The following is a 17,002-nucleotide window of genomic DNA, read 5'->3' on the forward strand; positions in this document are numbered from 1 at the left end:
ATGGTGGCAGAATACAACAGTCACTAATATGCCATTATGTAAAAATGTGAGTGTGTAACAGATGTGATTCTGCAATCTGTATTTGGGGTAAAAATGGGAGTTCAAAACCCAATTGAGTCAAATGTATGAAAGATGATATATCATGATCTCTGTAATGTTTTGAACAATCAATAAATATATATATATATATATATATATATATATATATATATTTAAAAAAATAAAAATAAAAAATAAAATATTGATATAGGCAACTTTATGGATGTATATAATCTTATTTATATTCTAAAAAATAACAAAATGTCTATCATGACACAAAGCAAATCACCAATATTAAATCTCCAGAGAAAAGGAAATAATACAATATAAATAATGCATGTAAGAGCAGATTTATTATGGAAATTTACCTATGCAATATGGAACCAGAGGAGTCCAGTAATATGCCATTTACAGTCTGAAGAATGAAGAAAACCAATGGAATAACTCAGTCAATGTCCAAAACCCAAGAATCAGGAGACTCTCTGGTTTAACTTCCATTCCAATGCAGAAAACTTGAGAACTGGGGTGGGCCACTAGTATAAGTCCTGGAGTTAAAAGGTTTAAAACCAGGAGCTCTCATTTCTAAAGGCAGAAGATGGATATCCCCAGTTCAAGAAGATAGAATTTACATTTTTCTTTCTTTATTCTATTTTGCACTAAGTAGATTGGATGATGCTTATCTACATATTGAGGTCTGATTTTTTTTTTTAACTTAGACTACTAATTTGAATGTTAATCCTCCCCTGGGGCAGGGTGGGGAGGACTCACAGACACATTCAGAGAAGCATTTGGTCAGCTATCTGGGAATCCCTTAGTCCAGTCAATCTGAGTTATAAAATACCATCAAAAACTTGTTAGCCTGGTCACTGAGCTTGAGGAATGAGGAAGAGTTCAGAGAAAACTAGCAAAAAGCCACAGAGAACTTTAAAAGAGATGGATATATTTATATTTCTTATTAGGATGTTTTCATAGATATGTAAATATATTAAAATAACTAAGTGTGCACCTTAAATAGAGGCAGTTCCATGTATGCCAACTATTCTTCAATAAATCTGTACAAAATACCATCACAAAAAATTTAAAATATTTTCCCGTTTACAGAGACTTATTGACAAGCATTATTTCTTCTAAATTTGGGTAAATTAGTTCAAGAGGGTTTATACTGCACTTGAAATCTGTTATAATATTATAATTTTTGGCTTATTTACCCAACACTTATTGACAGAAGCTTGATAAAATTTCTATTAATGATTGAATATTTTTTTGTAGTTTTACTTTTACTGTCTTTTCCCCTCCAACTTCAATTTTTTTTTTCTGAGCACTGGATGCAGTTAACTCTTAAAAGGAAGGCACTTCTCATTCTCTAAACCTTACACTTCAGATTGCTTTGTTTTATATTGCCTGATTTATAAATGTAAGATTGAACTAAAAAATTGGAAAACTAATTAGAAGCACTTATACTAATGAATTTATTTGATCTAGATTGAGACACACATTAAAATTTCAATGCGGCACATGGCATTTACTACTGTAGAAGCCCTCATGAATAACTTGCACAAAATTATAAGTTGCTTTTTGTTATGGTTTACAAATTAGTTTTTAACTCAAAGCTCATGTGTGACTATGCAGTATGGTTTAGAGGTGAAATGATTAGGTTATAAAAACCTTAACCTAATGAGTGAATTAATCCCCTAACAGGGATTAACTGAGTGGTAACTGTAGCCTGGTAGGGCATGGCTAAAAGTCACTGGGGTCATGCCCTTGGCATATATATTTGGTGAGGTGAGAATAGGCTTCCTGATCATCATATGAGCCACTTTTCTCTGTAATACTTTTCTGCCGTGATGTTAAGCCACACCTTGAGCTCCAAGGTATGAAGCCAGTTGTCTATGGAGAAAAACCTCTGAAATGTGAGTCCATAAATAAACTTTTCCACCTCTAAAATTGTTCTTATCAGGTGTTTAGTCACAGCAATAAAAAAAAGCTGACTAAAACACTCTTATTTAATAATCTAAGAAATATGAATAATTGCAACCTATATATCACTTCCAAAGCTTTCATTCAACATTTAAAGCAATCTTCACAGATGATCCTGCCCTTTACTTAGAAATAGGCAAAACCACCTCAATTCCTGTTCTGAAAATCCAGTTAATCTTGAGTATCAAATTCTCATCATCAGGCTTTAGCAATGGCGAATCAGAAATAGAGTATTACGCTTAAATCTTTTACCTGAGCAATTCCCTGGGGGAATTATGGAGTTGGATGCAGAATTAGGAACAACGAAATCTCACAGGTTTTTCTCCATTTAGCGTTTGCAAGAACAGTACCAACACCATTGATTTTGTGATAGTTAAAAAGGAGAATTAAGGCCTCCCAGTTGAATAAGGTGAAGATTTAAGGGATAAGCTTCTAGAAGTTCCTGATCTAGTCCTTTTCACAGATGGAAGGTCCACCATGAAACAAGGTATCTGCAAGGCAGGATATGCAGTGCTCACCTTAAGGACAGTCACTGAGAAGTCAAGCCTTCCACCTGGTATCGCTCACGTCTCATGCGGGCAATGGAGTCAGGGTCACTCTAAGTGAACTGGGATGGCAATGAAAAGACCACATAAAAATGGAAATTCCTTTTGTGGGGGTCAGAATACCCTCTTCCTTGCAGGGAAGGCAAGGCACATTTGCTCCACACTTCCTGTGATGCCAGTTCAATACCTCCATCACTCAAGGCTGAGGGGGTGTGGTTAGCTCATGTTCAGGGCAGCCCCTGACAACCTGGCACTAGTGCCCAGTAGAACTCATAGCTCTCACTGGAACTTTAGAAATCAACAAAGGCAAAAACGTTAACATGTGTAGAGATTCCAAGTACATCTTCTTGGGGGTGTTGTTATTGTTCCTTTTTGATATACATGAAAGTAGAGACTATGTGGACATATTATACAAACATGGAGTATAACTTATTCTAATTAGGATTCCCCTCCTGTGATTGTGCATGATGTGGACTTATACTGGTTATGTATTCACGTATTAATACAGGAAAGTTTTGTCAGATTCATTTTACTGTCTTTTCTATTTTGTTGCTACTCCTTTTTCTTCATTCCCCTTCTTTTCTAATCCCATGAACCCTACCCTCCCATTGTGTATTAGCATCTGCATATCAGAGAGAACATTTGATCCATCTTTGTTTTTTTTTTTTTTGATATTGGCTTATTTCACTTAGTCTCCAGTTCCATTCATTTACAGCAAATTCCATAATTTCATTCATCTTTATGGCTGAGTAACATTCTATTGTGTATATGTACTACTTTTCTTTATCCATCCTCTGTTGAAGGGTACCTAGGTTGGTTCCATAGCTTAGCTATTGTGAATTAAACTGCTATGAACATTGATGTAGCTGTATCACTGTAGTATGCTGATTTTAAGTCTTTTGGGTATATGCCAAGAAGTGGGATAACTCCTTTCAGTCAAATTGAGGTTTCATTTCAAGTTTTCTAAGGAATTGTCATACTATTTTCTGGAGTAGTTGTATCAATTTGCAGCCCACCCAGCAATGTGTGAGTGTATCTTTTTCCCCACATCCTCACAAATATTATTATTGTATTCTTCATAATTGCCATTCTGACTACAGTGAGATGAAATCTCAGTGAGTTTTAATTTGTATTTCTTGAATTGCTAGATATATTGAATATTTTATTTTAATATTAGTTGACCATTTCTATTTCTTCTTCCATGAAATATCTGTTCAGTTCCTTTATCTATATATTGATTGGGTTATTTGGGGTTTTTTGGGTATTAAATTTTTGAGGTTTTTTAATGTATCCTGGATATTTATTCTCTATCTGAAATATATGAGGCAAAGATTCTCTCCAATCTTGTGGCTTCTCTCTTTGTGTTCTTGAGCTATGAAGAAGCTGTGAAGAAGCATTTTAGTTTGATACTTTCTTTGGTGTAGGAGTTTTGTTGAAGAATTTGGTTTCTAAGCCAACATAGTGGAGAACTGAGCCAGCATTTTATGAAAACTACAGAACACTAAAAAAAAAAAAGAAAATGAAGAAGATCTTAGAAGATGAAAAAATTTCCCATGTTCTTGGATAGGCAGAATTAAGATTGTCAAAATGGCCATGATACCAAGAGTGCTATGCAAATTTAGTGCAATTCCTATTAAAGTTCCAATTATGTTTTTCATAGAAATAGAAAAATCAGTCATAAAATTCATTTGGGAAATTAAGAGGCCCAGAAGAGCCAAAACAATCCTTAGTGATAAAAGTGAAGCAGCAGGCATCACAATACCAGATCTTACATTGTGCTATGGAGCAATAGTAACAAAAACAGCATGGTATTGGCACCAAAACAGACATGAAAATCAATGGAACAGAATAAAAGACATGAACATAAACCCACATAAATAGAGTTATCCGATACTAGACAAAGGTGTATATTTAGTACATTGAAGAAAGGATAGCCTTTTCAACAAATGGTTCTGGGAAAACTAGAAATCCATATGTAGCAGGATGAAATTTAACTCCTCTCACCTGCACAAAACTCAAAGTGGATCAAGGGCCTAGGCATTAAAGTATAGTATTTACTAGAAAAAAAAAATGTAGGCCCAACTCTTCTTACAATTGCAGGCATGTGTGGCCATCTGGAAAGAAAGACTTAGCTCTGACAGGTAAGCTGATGTTCCTATTAAACACCATAAAGAGATCAAGAGACTCTTATTGGCAGCTCTTCTAAAGGCAGTAGATGAAGTAGTAGAGGTAAATAGACTAGAAGATCTGGCTGCTAAGACTGCAGCTTCAGAAGGGCCTCTGTTTTACGTTGCCATGGAAACACCTCTATTTTGGGAGGATTCCCTAAAACATATGCCCCTTCTGTACTCTCATAATTAAAAGAACTAGGTCCTCTCCTGAGTGTACACTCTACTCCCATCCGTATGGTTGCAGGCAGAAGGAAAATTGCTTATACCAGAAACTGATCAATGGAAAGTCGTCAAAAATCTTCACCAGGCTTTTCAACTGGGTATGGATAAAGCTTATAGTGGTACAGAGGTTGTTCACAGGCAAAATCCTCCTAAAGGTAGTTTAACAAGTAACAAAGGGATGTGAAATCTATCAGAAGAACAATTCCATTAATGAGAGAGTGGCTACCCTTGGTCCACAATCTAAAGGCAAGTATCTGGAGGAATATTGGCAAAATTGATTTACACATATGCCAAGATCAAAAGGTATACATACCTCTTGGCATGTCTTGGCACCTTAATCAACTGGGTAGAAGTCTTCCCTTTCAGGACAGAAAAAGTCTCAGAAGTGATAAGAGCTATTATTACAGAAATTATTCCCCAGTGTGGCCTTCCTAGGAGTCTACAAAGCGACAAAGTTTTTTTCAAGGTGGCTCTCACACAAGCAGTCTTCCAGGCACTAGGAATATAACATCATTTGCATTGTGCCTGGAGGCCCCAATTCTCAGGAAAAGTAGAAAAGATCAATCACATCTTTAAAAGACATGTAAGAAAATTAACTCAGGAAACTCAACTTTCCATCGTCTACTTTAATTCCTTTGGTATTATTATGCATTGGAAATTCCCTTCAAACCCTAGGAATGAAATTTTATATGGCAACCATTACTTACTAATGACTCTTGCTTGACAAAGGAACTTCAGCACAATTTCAAGACATTACAGCATTGGCCAAACTCCAGCAGACCTTACAACAATTGTCAGGGGCCTTCAATAGAAGTTTGAGCACTCGGTTTTTCAGTTCAGGAGATCCAGTACAGATCAAGTCTCTTCCTGTCTTGAGAACCTACCTGGGATGGACAACACAGAGTGATACTAATGAGGACAATCAAAGTTGCAGGAATCAGCTTGGATCAAATCCTGGAACTCCACCAAAGATCCTGAAGACCCTGAGTCCCTTGATTTTCATGAGACAGAGAGTATTAAATGGCACTCTTGAAAGTTGTGGGAAGATTTAAAACTTCTGTTCTGAAGGAACAACAAAAAACCTAGTGAGACCAACCCATTTCTTCATTTACTGTTGACAAATAGTCCCTTAGGCATCCTATCCTCTATCTTGAATAATAGTTCTAAAGATACCCTCATAATCTTTCTTTTCTGTACATTCTGCTGACAGCCACAGCCGAATCGGAATGGCCTCTGGCATTTTGCCAATAGTGTTGGTTGAGAGGCAAGCCATTAAGATGATGCTGGATTTATTCGGTTGTATGTTAGACCTTTACTGTCTGCCTCGGCCTGCTACTTTGGAGTTCTCGCGCTACTTTGGAGTTCTCTCGCTACTTTGGAATTCTCATGGGGATTCCCAGAGAGTTCCCATTGGTTGGGAAAGTGCAGGAGGAGGGATTTCCGGAAGAGGGATTTCCGGTTGTTGGTTCCTGGAGGACCCGTGTGGCATTCCGGAGAGTTCCCGGGGAGCGTGTGTGGAGTGTGCTGGTGGAGTTCAGAAATAAAATTTGTTCCTGCTTCAGTGGTTGGTGATTTGTGCCCAGCCAGACTGCGGCACATTCTTCTTACCAAGTGATGGAATAATTTTCTATGTAATAAACAGATGGTTGTAACCCCAAACCTCTGTGATCGTATGGACTCTTTCTTAACCTTCCTGTATACAATTTCCACAGTTTTACTGTATGACTAATCTACCCCTGTCCTTTAACATGTCTCCATTTTTAAGTTTTGTATTTGATCTTTGACTTCAGGGACATTTGACTGATTTTACCCTACTTCAAAGTTATTCTTATTCCAGGATCCGGATTTGTGTCTGAAATCAGGAAGATTGCTAAAGTCTTCAACTTTACTGGGATGAACTATTCTCCTAATCTTAGTTCTCTACTTTCTCTTCACCATCCTATTCCCCCTACAAGGGAGCTACTTCTTAAAATCAGATGCCTTCCTTAAATTAACCCTTACCTATACTCATCACCCTCATATTAGAAACTATTGTTTTCTTTTATGAATGGGTCAAAGTTGGAAATAAAGTTCAATCATACTCAATCTAACCACAAAGTCCTCCCAAAGCATGAAGTTTCTCTCTGAAAGGAGAAACTTTTCTGATGTTGACAACTCTTTCATTTCACTTGAGGAGCTGAACTGGAACCCTACTCCCAATTTTTATACCTTATGAAATGCTTCCTGTGAGTGACTAATATAGACCCATACTTCTCTATTTCTAGAGATCCTGTACTGTCCAAATCCCTAAATGATATACATATTTTGTGGAAATAAAGCTTGGTATAGGTAGTCCACTCAACTATAATGGCAATTGCAATTGTATAAAAATGGCACCTCTTCTCTGGCTAGACATAAATGAAAATATTCATTCAGGTCATAATACTGATAATTATAATTTAAAAATCATCCATAAATGCAGTCATACAAAAATTAAAATACATCATACTGCTTTGACCAATGATTTAATAAGGCTACCCTAAACATCACTGAGAGAGAAAGACGGTGACTTCTCCTTGTCTCCCTGACCAAACTATCATGAGATATATTGAAAATTCTTCAGACAACCAATCTTTATTTTCCTCCAGTATTACATGCTTTAAACTTCTGTCTCCCAGTTGTATTTTTGTTCACTGTAACCCATTTTAACCTAATCCATGGATGGGGCTTAAGGTGTCTTCTCCCTTATGGTAAAATTGGTTCCAAATACTCAATACATCTTCACATTAAATAATACCCTAGTTGAGAAGTATTGCAATTCCTATTTATAAGGTATGCATGCCCTGATACAATATAAATGGGAACTAATAACACTGATATATTTGAGAATATCAGCATTAGTGGCTTATCGGGGAGGTCTAACTTTTGGGGTCATTAGTAATCATGTGACCAAGACAAACTTAACTGAAACCTTGCAAAATATAGCCTTAGTCACTAGAAACAATTTCAAAGACTGAAACAAGACTCTAGATTCATTAGCCCATATGACAATGAATTACATTGGCTTTGGACTTTTTTCTGGCTAAGGAAGGCGGGGAGTAATACAATGTCTAACACATCCTGTTGCATCTACATAAATACCACAAGTAATATCAAAGAGAGAAGAGATCAGATTTTACAACAGGCCAAATGAGACCAAAAATTTGGCCAAAAATTTTTGGGACCCAATAAAGTCATGGATACCTTCCCTGGGTGTTGTTTGTTAACTCAATTCCTTGGCCTCATAAGGATTATCATAATGATTCTGCTTTTTGAACCACAAGTTTTTAACTACCTTATTCATTTTGTCTCATACTGAATAGAAGTTATAAATACCTAAACAGCATCTCCCATTGAGCTTTCTTAAAACTTCTACTGGGGACCCTACAATGGATAGAGGGGTGTCCCTGAATGCCACAACCAATATCCCTTCCATCTGGCAGTAACTACAGCAGGTGTCATGCCCTGTCCCTGATGGCAATTGGGGTTACCTCTTCAGAGAAGGGTTGGATCAGGAGGAAGAGATAAAACTAGGAAAATAGGGTGATAGACCCATAGATGACTTCCTGAGCAGCAGAGCACAAACAGCAGCTTTTGTTGAGAAATTTGCAAAAAAAAAAAGTTATTTTTCAATGAGGACATACATGAAGTTCATGGCCTTGCTGAAGAAGGAAAAATGCTTCATCAGTATTTTGATTGGACTGAAGGCTGCATGAATATCTTTGGATACTGAGTATCTGACCCAGATTAGGCCAGGAGCTGACTTCCTTAAGTCTGTAGATCCATATAAATTCCTAGATAATATCCATCCATTGGTGACCCACTCCAATCCCATCCCAGTCTTGCAAACTTTGCTTACATTTGCTTTAAGACATTTTTATACTTGTTTTCATCCTCTGCTGTCCAAGAATGTCATTCATAGAATTTATGAGACAAAAATTGCACCTGACTCCAAGCTCCAAATCATATCCAGGACAAGATATACCCTTCCAGAGCATGCCTCCAGTGACCCACTTTCTCTATCTAGGTCCCACCTCATAAAGTCTCTACCACCTCCCAATAATGGCATTAACTTATGACTCTATCAATAGATTAATCCACTGATGAAATTAAAGCCCTCATGGACCATCGTTTCCTAAAAACTCCTCTTCTGAACACTGCTGCACTGGGGAGTAAGCTTTAATTACAAGAGTCTTTGTGGAAAATTTCAGATACAAACTAAAACATGTTCTGCTCTAAATTCCCATACGATTTTTTTCTTACATTTTTTTGGTGCTGAGATATTCCATCTGTTAGCACATTAAAATTATGTGTATCTTTATGTCCTCAAACACATTTAAAATCTCTGTTTTAAAATCTTTTTTATACTTAATTAAAGGTTTGAGTGTTCCATTGTGCTTCTTTGTACTTCTTTTTATCTCTTGATTATCAATCTTTTTTGTTGTTGCAGTTGTTCCTTTGTCTATACAGTAAACAGTGTTGCATGGCAGGCATTTTGGAGAACATGTATTCTCCACTCAAGAGGCTTGTTTTATTTAATCATGCAAGTCAATTACAGGCTAATCATCCTCGACTTGTCTTGATTTTTATTCTTTCTTTTTTTTTTAAAGTTTTCTTTTATTTTTGTTTTTGTTCCTAGTGATTGAACCCAGGGGTGCATAACAACTGAGCAGCATTCCCATTCCTTTGGATGCTTTTATTATGAGACAAGGTCTTAGGAAGGAAGTCACTTAGGGCCTCATTAACTTGCTGAGGCCGGCTTTGGACTTGTGGTCGTCCTAACTCAGCTTCTTGAGGTACTGGGATTATAGGCATGTGCCACCACACCTGGAAATTTTTCTACTTTCTCGGTGGAGTGCTATGAAATATCTGATATCCATACTACAATACATATTTGATCAGATGTGTTATAGTTTGGAGGTGAAGTGTCTCCCAAAAGCTCATGTGTGGGACAAAGCAAGAACATTCAGGGGTGCAATGATTGGATTTTGAGAACCTTAACCCAATCAGTGAATTAATCTCCTGGTAACTGAAAGCCAGTAGGGTATGGCTGGAGGAGGTGGGCATTAGGGGTGTGGCTTTGCATATAATGTGTATTTGGCAGTGGAGTCTCTCTCTGCTTCCTGATCATTATGTGAGCTGCTTCCCTCTGCCACACTCTTCTTCCATGATGTTCTGCCTCACCTCCAGCCCCAAGGGATGGGGCCAGCCACTTAAGGACTGAGACCTCTGAAACAATGAATCCCCAAATAAACTTTTTCCCCTATATAATTGTTATGGCTGGGTCTTTCAGTCAAAGCAGTGAAAAAACTGACTAAAACAATATGTAAATTCAAACTTTGCTTCTCCTCCTCCTCCTCCTCCTCATTATTATTATTATTATTATTATTATTATTATTCAGTTCTGGGGATCATACCCAGGGTATTATGAATGATGGGCAAATTCTCTACACTGAACTACATTTCCACCCCCGCCACACACACACTCCAATTTTCTTTATGTAGAAAATGTTTCAGGACAGAGGGAGCACAGAGTCTCCCACTTCAAATCCTGATTCTTGCATTCATGGCAGAAAGATTTCAGACCTGTTTCTCAGAATAAAAGGCATGAGTTTATTGGAATGGGTAAGAAAGGAGAAAGGGAGACATTCTCAAGGGAGAGAAAGGGTCCTTTCAGAGAGGGGAGGGATGGCTTACTCCTCCTTCCCTCCATATTTATTGGGGTTCACAGGAAAGTTTCTATGGAGTCCCAGTCAGGTGTATGTTTGGCTGACAGTATGGGAATTACATGGACCACGTTCAAGAGAAAATCCTGTGGTGCTCACAGAGTAGGAATTTTAAGTAAACTGATCACCCCTATTTTTGCCTTACTGTTCTGACCCTTTAATTGATTTTTTACTCTGGCAATCTTTCTTCGTGACAATATTAATGGTTTCGTTGCCAAGATGATTGGGGTTTGTGATACTTCATGATAAGGGAAGGTCCAGGCACCTGATAGTGTGTCTCGATCTTGAAACATCAGTTTTCTTAAGGGGAGGTAATTAATTATGACTGGAGGAGGTTTAAACATACAGGACCCTCATCTTTCAGGGGCTTATCTGTTCATAAGGCTCCTTGTGGTTTTCAGTCACCTTCCACAGTCTTCTGCTCCCCCAGTCCTGAATATTAGCTGCCTACCAGGAAATATCTCCTCTGCACTTTAGAAATATGAAATAACTTCCATTAGTTAATGAATTTACAACAGATTATTTATTTATTTGTTATGGGAGTCAAAACTTCTCTATCTTCACACATATTGTATCTGTTGATTTAATAACTATTAGTTCAGTAAAAGGTCCCACTATGTCTATTTATTTATTTTTTATTTTGTGAATAACATAATTTTGAACTCAATTTGTTGAATATATATTAAATTTGCATGACTTTATCTAATTTTCTCTTTATTGTTATAAAATGCCACCCTTTTAAAATTTAGTTCTATCATTTGATTTATATTTGATAAGCATATTTTATTTTTCACTTTTGTTTCTTTCTTGACTTTCGTTATACTTTCAAAATATTGTTTTCTGTATTCAATTTTAAACTTTTCAGCTACACTTTCTTTACTCTTCTTTTAATGGATACTGAACTATTTTGATTTTTAACATTAGAAGTTACTGATGTGTATTATTTTATCCCACTCTCCTAGATTTTGATAATTTTAAGAACTTTTCCTTTATTTACTCTTTAAAATTATTATTTTCTATTTAGTAAACCTTTCTTTCTTTCTCTTTTCTTCTTCTTCTTCTTCTTCTTCTTCTTCTTCTTCTTCTTCTTCTTCTTCTTCTTTTCTTCCTTTTTGCAAAGGAAATTCTTTTGTTACTTTCTCTCTTCCTTTATATAAATGCAATATAGTGTGAGCAATTTATTTAATTATTTGTTACTTGTATATTATTTTCTTCTTGTTTGCTTGGACACATCTAGAAATGACAATATTGGTCTTTGGCTTATAGTCATTTAAAACATATTACTAGTTTTACTATATGCTCTCTTCTGCTTTAAATTCTTTTTCTTCTGAGTACTTTCTTTTAATGCTTTGTTAGGCAAGAACCAACCCCCACATACACACCAAACAAATAAAAACAAAGAAAGAAAGAAAGAAAGAAAGAAAGAAAGAAAGAAAGAAAGAAAGAAAGAAAACAATATTCAGAAGAATAAAACAAAGTTGTAGGAAAGGGAACTTGCCCAACTGGTATCCACTTTCTTTGCTTCTTCATACTCACCATATAGGGATTCTAAAGGGTTAATTTGCCTAAAATAATTTTGATTTTATGTTTTATTCCCCCTTTCCCTTTTACTAGGAATTAAGCAAGCAATAGTTGTACCACACCAGATTCAATCAATGTTTAGAGGAAATTGATGTGAACTTCTGACTTTAGAAATTACTTTCCTCCCTCCTCCCCTGCAGTTGTTTTGGTGCTAAAGCAATTTAGAGCAGACTTTAATTTACATGTTAATAAGATTAGATTACGGGTTAATAAAGCCACAGCAACCATGATTACCTAATGGTTTCAAAAGAATTTTACACATTTACTCAAACTGTTTTACTATTTCAGGTAGTAAATTTTAAGGTGACAAGTGATGGCTTTTGCATCTTCTTTACTATTAGTTAAACAAAGTCATTCAAGACAATACTAGAGATAGTTAATTTGATTGATGATTTATTGAAAATCTTAAATAGTTTTTGGAGAGTGTTTTATTTATTTGTTTTCCTAATGAAGCACTTTAGCTAACATTGAAATGCTCTTTCCTATGTGGACTCTGCTGAGTATGTGCTAATTAACAAGAGAAAAGCATGTTCTTGCTCTGCAAGAGAGTGATATCTGAGAAATGACCAATGCATGATTTATGTACTTTTGTTATTTTTATACACAAAACACACACACACACATACACACAAATATAAATTTGTGAAGGAATGACAAGACATATGAATTTCTGAACTGGGGTAGAGATTTCTGGAAATCCACATCATGTACAACCACAATAATAGGGTCCTAATTACAATAAGTGATACTCCCTATATATTTAATATGTCAAAAAGAACAAATTAAAAAAGAAAAAAAGGAAATTTTGAGAATGTTACTAAGAAATGCGAAGGCTGATATATCAGAGTTAGTGGAAGAGTTACTTCAGAGGTTTTTTTTTATTATTCATGTTCACTCTAGAAACAATTACCAATCCAGTAATCAGCACACTTTCTAGACTTATTATGTGAAGGGCACCCCTAGCGAAGGAATCTTCGCCATTTACTGCGTGTAGGGGAAGAGAGATATGTAGTGCTTTCTGAAGTTACACTTGTCCAGTGATTTCAGCTTGAAATAATGGATATTACAATTTGGCATTTTGGAATATATTTGCTTAACTTCTTCATCCTGCTCTTTAGGATCCTGAATATTGGTTTCCTGTTTAGGCCATTGTTAGCTCTTCTGCAACTGGAGAAACTCTGAGAGAAGGGGCTCACTGGCAAAAAGATTACCTGAGTTGTTCTTTTATTTTTTTTCCTGAATCATCAAGCATTTCTCTGGTAAATCAGGGTAGATAAGAAATAAAGAACTTTTGAGGTATACAACAGATATCTAGAAAATATTTTTATTGATCTTTCCTTACTTCAGAATTCTTTTATACATTCCATAACACAGAAATTAATCTATCAGAATAAAAAAAAAAGTATTCATGCAAGAATGACCAAAGAGTTCCCAAGTGACTCCTAGAGGCTCCTAGATGTTAAGCCCATTTTCATCTCTGCCTCATTTTAGGGCCAGGGAAGCTTTCAAACTGGAGACTCTTAAGGCTTATGTGCAATGAGAAACAACCTCTGGAGATAAATGTTGAGAGGAAACTAAAAGAGAGAAGGGAGGCACAGATGGAGAGAGAAAAACTACTGATGAATATTCATCTAGAACCTCTAGGACTGCAGGAACAGAGCTGTGATTATCACAGTAAACATCAGGCAATGGCAGGGAAAATGAGACAGTACATTCTCAACCTCGTAGTTTTAGATAGAGATAAGAGATTTTAAAATTCGCTCATTTTTTTTTTTAAATCACAGTTCTAATCCCAGAGAGATTTGACACATTTCCTTAAATCTGAACTAGATGGATTTGGGGACTCAGACAGTTCTTTTCTAGGCAATATATGGGAATATCCTCATTCTTCTGTGCTTTGTCACTCTTGCTATCTGATTACAGTGAAAATGAGATGCAGCACCATGCTATCAAACCCAATGCTTAACCTGGATAAAATCTGCTTGTGAACTGTCATGATGCTGAACTAAACCCACACATTCCATGCCCCATTAAAAATGCTATTTGATGGATAGATCCTGAAAGTGAAGAGCCTCAGATTTTCAAATGTAGAAATGCAGTAAGGTTTGAAAATTGCAAAAATAAGTAGACTTAATATGAATAAAATAAATGTTCCAATAACAAATTTAACCTTCAAATATGAAAAATATTTCAGGTCATTAATATACTCAGAACTATTTTTACTAGCTCACCATCTAAAGAGTCCACCCAAGTTGACTTACTTCCTATTGGTTTCTGCTGTTTTACACATAAAAGTCAAATATAAAAATAGCCCTTTGTTTTATAGACACATCTTCAAATCACTAGCTTTTTATAGGAATTGAAAATAAATATCATTTATCAAAATTTTATTGCTTCTATATAATTTACACAAATATAATAGCCATATGATCTTCCTAGTCTATCTTTGAAATATGTAAGGAAATAAAATGAATGTATCCATGATGCATTATTATTACAAATGATACTTAATTGTCATTTAAATATTTGTATCTATCATTTAATCTATTTAACTTCCAAAACATATAGTAAAATCTTAAGTTTACACTTAACTTTTCATTGTACACATTGTATTTATTATATAGTTTATCATTTATATAGAAATTCTGATAATCACAGTGTTTCTCACAAAGCAATGTCTGAAATATATTAATTTGTTGCAATGAAGATCTATGAAAAGATGAAAGAAAATAATTCTTTAAAAGGATCTAAACAAGATTAAGCATTCCTTTTCCTGAAACATCTTTCATTGTGTTTCTATGAAGACTGTTTTTTACCCTGATTGCTATATTTAGACAGAATACCAATAAGACACCTTTCCTGTAAGGATATCTTATTCCAAAAATAAAACTGCAAGAGTGAGATCAATTATTTAAAACTTCTGAAGGTTCTGCTTGAAGGAATTAACATACAAAAGAAGCTCTGTCTTGAGAATTTGCATTACATTAAAAATTATTATTTTTGTATAGCTAAAATGAACTAATAAAAAAATAAAGATAAAAACTATCCTTCCAACTGGAGGTTCAAGTTTTAAAAAATTCAAAGAGCAATGATTTTCCTATAACCTAAACATACTTTGAGGATAAGAGAAGGGTGATAAAATCTGCTCCTAATTAGGCTTGTGTCCTTCTTAATTTGTCCCCCAAATTGTTTTCCAATAATCACATAAAATGTTTAGGGCTCATATTAATAGAAAAACACTTCTTCATGTTTCTAGCAATTAATAATTGGAGATTGTATTTCAAAAATAATATTAAAATATTTAATAATATTAAGTGATGAAACTCTCATAGGGTGAATTGTACCATATGCCATTATCATATCAAGATGAAGCATGATAAGAGACAAAGATAATATGCTACTCATGTCCTAAATCAGATGTCAGTATGAATATCCAACTGAATGAGCCGTTAATGAAAAAAAAAATATTTGGTGTGTCATCTCTTATGGTACTAAGTGCTTCACCAGGCTTTCTTTATTCTTGTTGAGTTTGACAAATTTAAGGAGCACTGGTCAGGTACTTTGTAGAACAACCTTCAACTGATATTTTTTTTCAATGTTTTTCTCATAATTTTTTTTTATGGAGTTATATTTTTTGGGAATGAAGAACACAGATGTAAGTGCTGTTTTCATTACATCATGTTGAGGGAAGACATGTTATCAATGTGACTTATCAAGGTCGATGTTAATCGTTACCACTTGGTTAGGATAGTGTTTGTCATTCTTTGCCACTGCAAAGTGACTCCTATTTTCCCCTTCTCTATTATACTCAAAAAGAAGTGACTAGGAACAGTCCACACTTAATGTGTGGGAAATTATAACCCTCCCCTACAGTGATGGAATAAGTTATTTGGAATCACTCTGCATGGAAAATTGGGCACTTCTCCCCTATTTATTTGTGTATTCAAATATTTATAGCAGATTGTACTTATAATTATTTATTTTATTCTTGTTATCATTGGAAGTGCTCTATCTCAGACTTTTGGAGCTTTTTTTTTTTCACTTGTTATGTGTTTCTTTGACATAACACATTATTTTTGTTTCTTAATTTTAGCACTTCCTTACTTTGTGGTACTAAAATTGCCCCAGGTTTATCTTGTATATTTCCTGTCCCAGTTCTTGAATCAGCCATTTCTTTAAACATCCCATATTTCTTTGATGGGTGAATGATATGAAAAGCCAAGATCTGTGTGATAGGTGTGATCATTTATTGATGTGCTATTACTTATGGTCCACCCTCCCCATGCCAGAAGACAGAGCAAAGAAATATGGTGTGTTTACAGTTTGTGCATATCCATTTTCCTATACACATTCTAATAGCTCTATATTAAGGAATGCATGAGTTCATGCTGACATATCTAATCTTATATTGCAAAGATAACTAATTCCAGCCTACCCCCTTTCCTGGGAAAGTAGTATTATATAGTTGATCAATGGGAAACAACTTTATGGACTGTAGTGCAATTGTTATGGATAGTTTCTCTTGTCCAAAGTTTTATAAAGGACACTCACTTTCCAAGTAACTTAAGTAAGCATCCTTTCGCCCATCACTAGTGAGATTGTTTCAGACACTTGCAGTTAGATTCTTTTGTGACACTATGCATTCCATCTAGGGATTCCTCAACAAGTTAAGTGACTGTTTTTAAAAACAAAATTTGCATACATTAAGGTTCACTCCTTGTGC

This window comes from Urocitellus parryii, chromosome 7 (genome assembly GCF_045843805.1).
Source record: "Urocitellus parryii isolate mUroPar1 chromosome 7, mUroPar1.hap1, whole genome shotgun sequence".
Taxonomy (NCBI): Eukaryota; Metazoa; Chordata; class Mammalia; order Rodentia; family Sciuridae; genus Urocitellus; species Urocitellus parryii.